At 34.7% G+C, this 9900-nt stretch overlaps 1 non-coding gene across 1 annotated transcript; it reads right to left on the bottom strand.

The window, feature by feature from the left end:
* Positions 1–7185: 7185 nt before the first annotated feature.
* LOC121203846 (small nucleolar RNA R71) lies at positions 7186–7292 on the bottom strand. The gene has a single exon (XR_005898781.1). It is a non-coding gene; the product is annotated as a small nucleolar RNA R71 (small nucleolar RNA).
* Positions 7293–9900: the final 2608 nt, after the last annotated feature.

The following is a 9900-nucleotide window of genomic DNA, read 5'->3' as shown; positions in this document are numbered from 1 at the left end:
TTTTTTTTGCAAAAAGGGAATTTTGATAATTTCTCATGAAAAATTATATTGGAATACTAAATAGTGAGATATTTCGTTATTGAAATCAATTTGAGCCATTGGATTGGAATTATGTGAATAGATTAAATGTGGACCACACATATTAAGTGATTTAAACTTTTTTACTTTGACCCAAATTTTTAATTAGTGATTAAAAGAAGAAAACATGAGATTTTTATCACCCCAAAACTATTCCAAAAATAAGTTTTTCGACACCGAAAATGTTGCTATAACTTTAGGGATACAATTGGAATTTCACTTTTATAACCCTTTTACTTACAATCACTAAACATCACTAAATGTTCAATTGTATGTTGACACTTGCAACCTATATCAATGGAACGAACTGTCGATATACTTATATTGACACACATGACAGTCGATATAGGTATTAGCAAATCAACTTTTGTAGACCGTACTTATACCGTCAATTACTACTTTATCAACACTCAAACTGTCAACATAGGCTTTTAGACCTATTTCGACGATCTCATTTTGTGTAGGTAAATGTCTATATCAACGTCATATGTACCAATGGTTACTTTACTATTGGCATTAGCCTTTTGGCCATCAATATAGAGTTTCCAAACCTATACTGATATAACCTATTTTTTTAGTTGAATGGTAGTGTTATCTCAAGCTTCATAAATAGATAAATTTTGAAACAATTTGTAATCTCTTAAGCAAAGAAAGGTGCACAACCTTGTATGTCAAGTTTTATCTTTCTTTGGAAGATTATCCTACAACAGTAGAAAAAAGAGAGCATCCACGAAATGTTTTATATGCATTTTCAAATGGAAACCTTATGTATGCAATGCTTTATCCATATATCTATTTTGCAGTTGAGATTATGAGTAGATAATTGATGAATCTTGGCCCTAGACACTAGAAAACAATGGATCATATACTTATGTATCTAAAAAACGAGGACTTATGTGTTAGAATATTCTTGAGGGGACCTAACATCTCTTGAGTAAATGAGTTTCAAACTTCTAGACCTATAAGGATTTGAAGTTTGCATTGAATTGAAATTGAATAATTATGATTAGAATCTTCAAACTATTTTTGCCTCTTAAAGCTCCATTCTTTTCTTAATCTATTATTACTAAATACAAGTTGAATCATCATTTATAAAAATAGTTTACACATTTCATAGTTTGGTGATGGTGTGGAATGGGAGTAGCAACAAACTCAAAATGAGTCAATTTCATCAGCAAATTGTAAATTCTTATGCTACGTTTGGTTGGAGTATTATTTTTTACAAATGTGTCAGCATATGAGTTAGCAATAAATTAATTCAATCGGTAATATTTAGTCATTCATATGACTTATTTTTAGCAAAGAGAAATCGTTTATTTTGAAGAGGTCTTATTTTTACCTGAGTTTTTACTCATCTTTCTAATTTCAAGTTTTTTTTTATGTCTAACTATTGCAATACATAAGTAATAAATAAATTTTTTTCTCATATTTTTATACTAATAACAAAACTAGATATTAATATTAGATCCATTCCCCATGTAAAAAATTGGGGTAACCTTCAAATTCAAACATAGGAACATCCAGATTCTAGACAAAATGTTTGACACGTCATATTCAGACATATTAAAGTTATTGCATGAAATTGTGCATCAAATTAAATGGGCAAACACTCAAAACATCCCCTATCTTATGCATGCTACACTGGTATAAAACAAATTATTATTTTTATGCAAAGGGAACTTTACGCTTCATCATGTATGTATTCGTATGGCTACCAAAATCAGCAGTGGCTTGAGCAGCACGGCTCAAGTGCCCCTGTGGCGAAGTAGCTGCTATTGACTACAGCCTTGGCAGCTGCTACAGCAGTTCTCCCCGTGAAAGTCGCTGCCATTAAGGCTGCTCATCGTTCCAACCCGAAAAAACTAAGACGATATTCCCGACCTTGTTGATAATTTATGAACAGAGCAACGAACTTATTGTCATCATTAAAGAACTTAATTCATACTGTTCAGCTGGTATCGTTTCGAGTCCTCAATGTTGAACCATCCCAAGGATATGCATTGTTTATGTACGAACCCCACCTTGATATGCATACAGACTGATCAACGATTGTAGCCCCCTGATATATAAAGTTTAAGATATATTATCTTAAAAAATGATCGAAAAAATGGAGGAACTCACGTTTACATCTTCTTAAGAATGATTACATGAATTGACTTCATTAAGGCCTATAATGTACCATACTTCCTTAATTGATGAAGTTTTAAAAATGAGCGAGTGAGAATATTGAAAATTGTATGGGAGGTGGGTAGGTAGATATAAAAAAATAAGTATATTTATCTTTTTGTTATGATTAACAATTTGTTCATATTAGAGTATGACGACTAAACTAGCAAAAAAAGGAATGCTTTCTTATTTTATTCAAGTAGTTGTCGTTTTTTTTAAATAGTTTGTACGTATATCTTTTTTTTTCTAAATATTTATTTTTAATATTTTATTATATTTTTATAAAATTGAAAGTATATCAAATATTTTTTATATTAAAATATGTCAAGTAATAATAGAATTCCAGTCATTTCTCATTTAAATTCCATATTTGAAATATTTAAAACAAACTTACCCTCCAAATTATTTAACGCAAATGAAAACAAAAGATTGGATTTTATTTTATTTTTATATTTTACATTTTGTTATGAATATCTTATCATTAAATAGTTGTCTATTAAGATTGAGATAAAATTTAATGTATTTTAAATACTCTAATATTTGATTAGAATTAGAATTAGAATTTCATTTCATCTATATTTTTTATGTTTAAAAATATAGACTTTAGTGAAATATTGTAGACATCCCTATTCATCAATAAGAATATGTATTCTCTTTTGCTCTCCTATTTTCTTCTTCTTTATTCTCTTTATTCTTTGTTTCCCAACATATTATCAACACGACTGTTCTTCCCATTTTTTCTTGAACTTGTTCCTCCTCAAAATCCCCTTAATTTTTGGCCTAAGTCATTCATCCATCTTAAACCCATTACTGCTGAAGAAGAAAAGAAAGCCAAAATTTCATCAAAAGTAGGATTCAAACCTGCACCATTTCATAGCTCCCGTTGCCTTCTTACCGCTCAACTACCTAAGAGTTCTTAAGTAAATACATTAAGAAATATATATAACTAGTTTTCACTTTTCCGTATATGATAAGTTTTGTCATCAATCTTTTTAAGATTTCTTTTATTTTCTTTTATCAAATATATTAGTTTATTGCTACTATTATTTTTAAGATTTCAGTGATGTCGAAAGTTATGGTTTCGGGATCTTAATTTCGTAAGCCGAATCCGTAAATATTAATATTTAATATTTATGTGTATAATATATTGTTATATTAAATTTTCGTCCGATAATTTTTTCGAATTAATAGTTAATTAAGGTTTAGGGAGTAAATTATTAAAGTCCAAAGGGACAAAATGGTTAATAAACAAAAACTAAACATGTTACAATGGGTGATAACAATGAATGACATTAGTTTAAATTAATGGTTAATTAAGTGAATAAAATTTAATTAAATTGTTAATTAAAAATTAACTAAAGGTTTACTAAATTGTTAATGATAACAATAAATAACAAACAAAACGGAAAGGATGAGAAAATTTTTATCTTTTTCCCCAAGCCGTGAGAACAGAAGAAAAGAAAGAAAAGAAAAAGTTTTTAGGTTTCAAACAATTGGCCATTAATTAGGTAATGTAATTAAGTCATTTTCTTGTAATTTTTATAGAGTTGAGGTCATGAGAGCTTGATTTAGCTAGTCCATGTATCAATTTGTGAAGCTATTAAAGTTTTAAAAAGTTTATGTTATTGCTTTCTTGAATAACTTGGTGCGAAATTGTTAGAAATTTAGCTCAATTTATGAAAAGGACTAAATTGTTAGTTTTGTACATTAGAACCTAATTGAATAAAATGTAAAACTATTATGAAATTTAGATAGGAATAGAAAGTAGGTCCCTAATTAATAAATTTGAAAAAAGCTATACATTGAAAGTTATTCTTGTCCAGGGTTTAGAGACTAAATTGAATAAAGTAAAAAAATATATATGCATGATTTGGTATTTGATTGTGAGTTTTGCTAGAAAATTACATTGATATATGTTTTATGAGTATACGCAACTGACATTGACGCTGGGCCATCGAGAGGGAAAACAAAAGTGAAAGTTAGCGACGAGCGACGTGGGACCTCGATTTATTTTTCTATGATTAAAGAATAATTTATTTACAGCATGTTCATGATATTTTGCATTATATGGTGCTGAGGTAAGTTATCAATGGTTAATTGAACTAAATTACTATGCTTATGATTGAATATCGAGATATGGATCAATTTGAATAAAATGAGAAACGATATGAATTATCTTGAAATGTGATATGTGTTATGGAAGTTGAGTAGAATGTGTATCATATAAATATATGTGTTTGGAAAATGAATTGGATTGTGGTTTTGAATGTGATTGAAAGCGTGTATTGAGTTGAATTATGTGACGGTATTGAATGTCGAAACTGTGTACTAGTTGAATATAAAAAAAAACGAGTACGATACGTAATACTGAATGGTATGCAATATATGAAATGTATTCATGATGACATTGAAATTTGATATATGGTTACAATGTATATTGATTCGGTGTTACCCTAATAACAGTCCCCAGTACTGTCCAATTAGTTTGCATGCCTTAGGTTGAAAATCATCATTGCCAGGCTATTCGAAATGGTGAAATGTTCAGCTATTGAATGCCATTGTTGTCGGGCTATTCAGGATGGTAAGATAAGTAATTTGTGAAAACCATCATTGTCGAGCCACCTGGGATGGTAAAATGTAAGAATAGTGAAAGTCATCATTGTCGGGTCATGTAACACCCTAAATTTTAGGGTTAGAAGTTTTAGGGTTTTGTGGTTAGGGTCATAGAGAAGGGCATGCTATTGTGTCTAGTCGCGTGTTTAAGTGTCAGAATGGGCCTGCTGGTTTGGTGGTTGAGTGTGCGTTGGATTGTATCAGGGTTCTGGGTTTGAGTTTTTGGGTACGCATCTTGGAGAGCCTTTTTATTTTGTTTTTTTTAGTTAGTAATAATAATTATTTATTATTTATTTTATCAAATTAATTTTGGAATTTTTCTTTTCTTTCTCCTGAACGTTCTCCTCACCTTTTACTCTTTATTTCTTCTCTTTTTGGTTCTTCTTGATTTTTTTCTTTTAAACTGTTTGCTTGGGGAAAATGGCTTTCGCTGTGATATCGAAGAATTTCTCTTCTCCATCATCGAATCAGGTGTGGGTTTCTATCCTTTCTGTTTTATTTGCAAATACTATTTTGACTCTACGAAAAGTCGACGTCATGTGTGTGGGTGTTCACAAACCTATTAATTTCGTTGTTGTATCGTTTTCTTATGCTCAGAAATTGTGTGTTTTGGTATATCTTCAAAGTATCGAGGGCTGAGGATTGCTTCATGGCTGATAGTATATTTTTCGAGGCTATTTTAGGATGGTTTCATGACCACAAGGGTGGCTACACGGGCATGTGCCAATACACACGGCTGTGTACTTTTAGGAATTAGGGATTTCTGGCAGGTTTTGATGCCACATGGTCGTGTGGCCAATTTGGGGATTTTGTCAATTTTCACATGGCCTTGTCCCCTAGGCATACGAGCGTGTGTGTTTGGGAATTAGGGTTTAGGTGATGTGGTGCCACACAGCCTGGCCACATGGTTGTGTGGCTAATTTGGGGATTTAGGGATCCCACACACACGTGTGTTTTAGAAACATAGTCGAGTCGGGTCGAGTGGGTACATGGGCTTGTGAGCCTTTTACATAGCATGTCAGCCTTATACGTTATTTTAGTGCAATTGGACAGAGAGTTACATAGCCTATTCCCACGACCATGTCCCTGGTCCACAGGACATGTGCCCCTCTTCACATGGGCAGTTGGCCTCCCACACGGCCTAGGCAGTTCTATATGGCCAAAGCACACGGTCGTGTGGTCCTAAGACACTAAATTTTTAGTTTGTGTATGTTTTGATTTGAAAATGTGTCAGTGTATTTCGACCCTTGGCTAGGCTTAAGTGCGGGTATTTAAGTTTCTGTATCCATGGCCATGTGCTCTGTTTATGTGTTGTTGTGACTATTTAGTGAAATATTTGATTGTGAATTTGGTCTTGATAAACCGTAATATATACATATTTTTACCCTATGCTTAACGCATTTTATGGATGATTTTCCCTTAGAATTGGTGAATTCAATGCTTCTAATGCTTTAATTTTATGTTCTATACTTAGGAGAGCATAGGAGAGCGAAAGGAACGAGAAATGGGCCAAAACGGAGAAAATGGGCCAAAGTACGAAATCAACACGGCCTGGACTTCCTCACATGGGTAGACCACACGGTCGTGTCAATTTGGCAGATTTGAAATCACGAAATCATGCGATCAAGTTTTTGGCGCCGTTGCGGGGAACTAAGATATTAGGAACGCTCAATTTTTTTTTACTTTAGCCATTTATTTTTCTTGCAATTTAATTTTTATTTATTATTATTATTTATTAATTTACTTTTTCTTTCTCTTGGTAGGTTTTTATAGTTTATGACTGGAAGAAACCCGTCAGGACCACTACTTTTTGAAGAAGAAATTGATCGCACAGTTCGCAGAAACTAAAGATACACAGAGAACGAGCAAGAGGACGATACTCAACCCACAACCGAAGAGATGGCTGAAAACCAAGACAATCAGCTATCTCTTGTAATTGTGGTTAATCAAAATCCTACTCCACGTACTATGTATGATTATGCTAAACCTTCTTTAACAGTAACTGAATCAAGCATAGTTAGACCTGCTGTAGCTGTAAATACTTTTGAACTAAAACCTAACACTATTCAAATGATACATCAATTTGTTCAGTTTGATGGTTTGCAGGATAAGGATCCCAACGCTCACTTAACAAACTTTTTGGAACTATGCGATTCATTTAAAATTAATGGTGTTTCTGATAATGCCATTCGTCTTCGGTTATTCCCTTTTTCATTGAGGAACAAAGCTAAACAGTGGTTGAACTCATTACCATGAGGGTCAATCATTACTTGGGAACAAATGACCGAAAAATTTCTATTAAAATATTTCCCGCCGGCTAAAACGGCCAAATTATGTAATGATATCTCTTCGTTTGTGTAGATAGACTTAGAAACTCTTTACGATGCATGTGAGAGATACAAGGACTTACTGAGAAGGTGCCCTCACCATGGGTTACCGCTTTGGCTTCAAGTTCAAACGTTCCATAATGGCCTGAATCCTTCGACTCGATAAATGGTTAACGCAACTGCTGGCGGAACCATAAATAATAAAACACCTGTAGATGCTTATGAGTTTATAGAGGAGATGCCACTAAATAACTATCAGTAGCAAGTCATGAGGACAAAAGCCAATGAAAATAGCCGGTGTTTATAATGTCGATTCTGTCACCATGCTCTCTAATTAGGTAGAACTCTTGAATAAGAAAATTGGTGGTTTTCTTAATTCTTCACAGATTCACCCAGTAATGCAGTGCGAAGCAAGTGGAGGTGGATCAAGCAATTCGAAATACCAACCTTATGGCCACAACATGGATAACGAGCAGTTAAATTACATAGGTAATAATTATCGATCTCAAAACAATCCATATAGTAGCACTTACAATGCAGGTTGGAGGAACCACCCAAATTTCTCATGGGGAGGCCAAGGAAATTAGAGACCACCTCCAGGCTACCAACAACCACTCTACGAACAGGAAAAAAAGCTGAACCTTGAAGAGATGCTCTCAAAGTTTATATCGGTGTCAGAAACTCGTTTCCAGAACACCGAGACAGCACTTAAAAATCAACAAGCGTCAATCTAAGGGCTCAAAACTTAGATAGGCCAACTTTCCAAACTAATCTCCGAATGACCACAAGGTAGCTTGCCAAGCAATACTGAATCCAACCCAAGGGAACAACTCAACGGGATTGATGTTCAAGATAAAGAAGGATTCGTTGAGCCTGAGCCTGAACCGAGGCAAGAAACTATAGTAAGCAAAGGCCAAGGTGAGGTAGGTCATAATAAAAACAAATCAGTGAATGTCGAATATAAACCTCGTGTGCCATACCCCAACGCGACAAGGAAAAACCAATCAGATGAACAATTTGGTAAATTCCTTAAACTCTTAAAAAAATTACACATTAACTTACCGTTTATTGAAGCTCTATCATAGATGGCAAACGCAATGAAATTTTTAAAGGAGCTTTTAGCGAATAAGCGGAAGTTGGACGAGGAGTCACATGTGGAGTTAAATACAGTTTGCTCAGCTATTCTGCAAAATAAGCTACCGAACAAATTAAAACATCCAGGGATTTTTACAATTCCTTGCTTAATTGGTAGTTTAGATGTTAATAATGCATTAGCTAATTTAGGGGCTAGTATACAAAATGTTCGAACAATTAGGTCTTGGGAAACCCAAACAGACTAGGATGAGCATTCAATTAGCAGATAAAACTATAAGATTTTCTAGGGGTATTATTGAAGATGTGCTAGTTAAAATCGATAAATTTATGTTTCCCGTGAACTTCATTGTTCTAGACATAGAACAGGATAGCAACACTCCTTTAATTCTAGAAAGGCTCGTTTTAGCAACTGCTAAAACGATCATTGATGTTGGCACAAGTGAACTCACACTCCGTGTGGAAGACGAAACAATCACCCTTCAAGCTTGTAATTCTGGAAACACATCGAAAATAGAAGGTGATCGTTTAACCCATTCTACTAAAACTGACAATATGGTACAACCTACTTTGCAGGAAATGAGTCTAAAGGAAGTACATGAGCCATTCTCAAGAAATGGTAGAGGACCTATTCATGAAGAACGAAGGATACAAATCGAGGAGCTAGATGAATGGTAGACACATAAACCAAGAACGCATGATAAACCAGAACTACACCGGAACAAGCTCAACACCTTCCCACATCAACTTAAGGTTGGAATAAAGTCTTGTTAGATGCCGCAGATCCTATTTGGTACAGTCGAGGTAAGTTATCCTAAGTTCGGCATTTTCCTTATTTTGATGAAAATGATAACAAGAATGAGGTATTTTCCTATTTGGTACAGTCGAGGTAAGTTATCCTAGGTTCGGCACATTTAAGGTAAACAACACCCGTCTAAAACCTTATTTTGATGAGAATGATAGCAAGAATGAGGAGTATAAACTCCTCGAACCACCATGACCATTCAATGGAGAGGTAAGTCGAGCTTAGACTATAAATAAGCGTTTCTCGAGAAGCAACTCGAGCACTAACTGTATTAACTTCTTGAAAATTTAGTCTTCAACGCCTAACTTACTAACGGAGCTCTTGAATATAGGTTTTCCACAGAGACATGGCCAAGCACACGGGCGTGCTTAGGGCCGTATGAAAACAGGAAAACAATTCTCCCAAGCACGAGCTACAATAAAATGCCACGGCCGTGCGACATGGCCATGGTCGATCCTGCCAAAACAACACAGGTGTGCGACACGTCCGTGTGGAAGAACCGTGGGTGAACCTATTAAAATAGCACGGGTGTGTGACACGCCCGTGTCTAGCACCCGTGGTCGAACCTGTTAGATTGACACGAGCGTGGGTCTACCTACACGGGTGTGGGAGAAGTGAACTACGCCAGACACAGTCGTGGGACACGACCGTGTGCACCCATACACCAATTGAGTATGGGCGTGTACTAAATGTCAGACGTGCCCAAACTCAAAATTCGCGAATCACACGGGCTGAAATTGGGGAACACGGGCGTGTTACCTGGCCGTGTGCCCTAAAATCTATAAATAGGCTGCACTATTCATTGTCTTCTTCACCCAA

The sequence above is a fragment of the Gossypium hirsutum genome, chromosome A07 (genome assembly GCF_007990345.1).
Source record: "Gossypium hirsutum isolate 1008001.06 chromosome A07, Gossypium_hirsutum_v2.1, whole genome shotgun sequence".
NCBI classification, from domain to species: Eukaryota; Viridiplantae; Streptophyta; class Magnoliopsida; order Malvales; family Malvaceae; genus Gossypium; species Gossypium hirsutum.
This window is presented reverse-complemented; position numbering and strand designations above follow the sequence as displayed.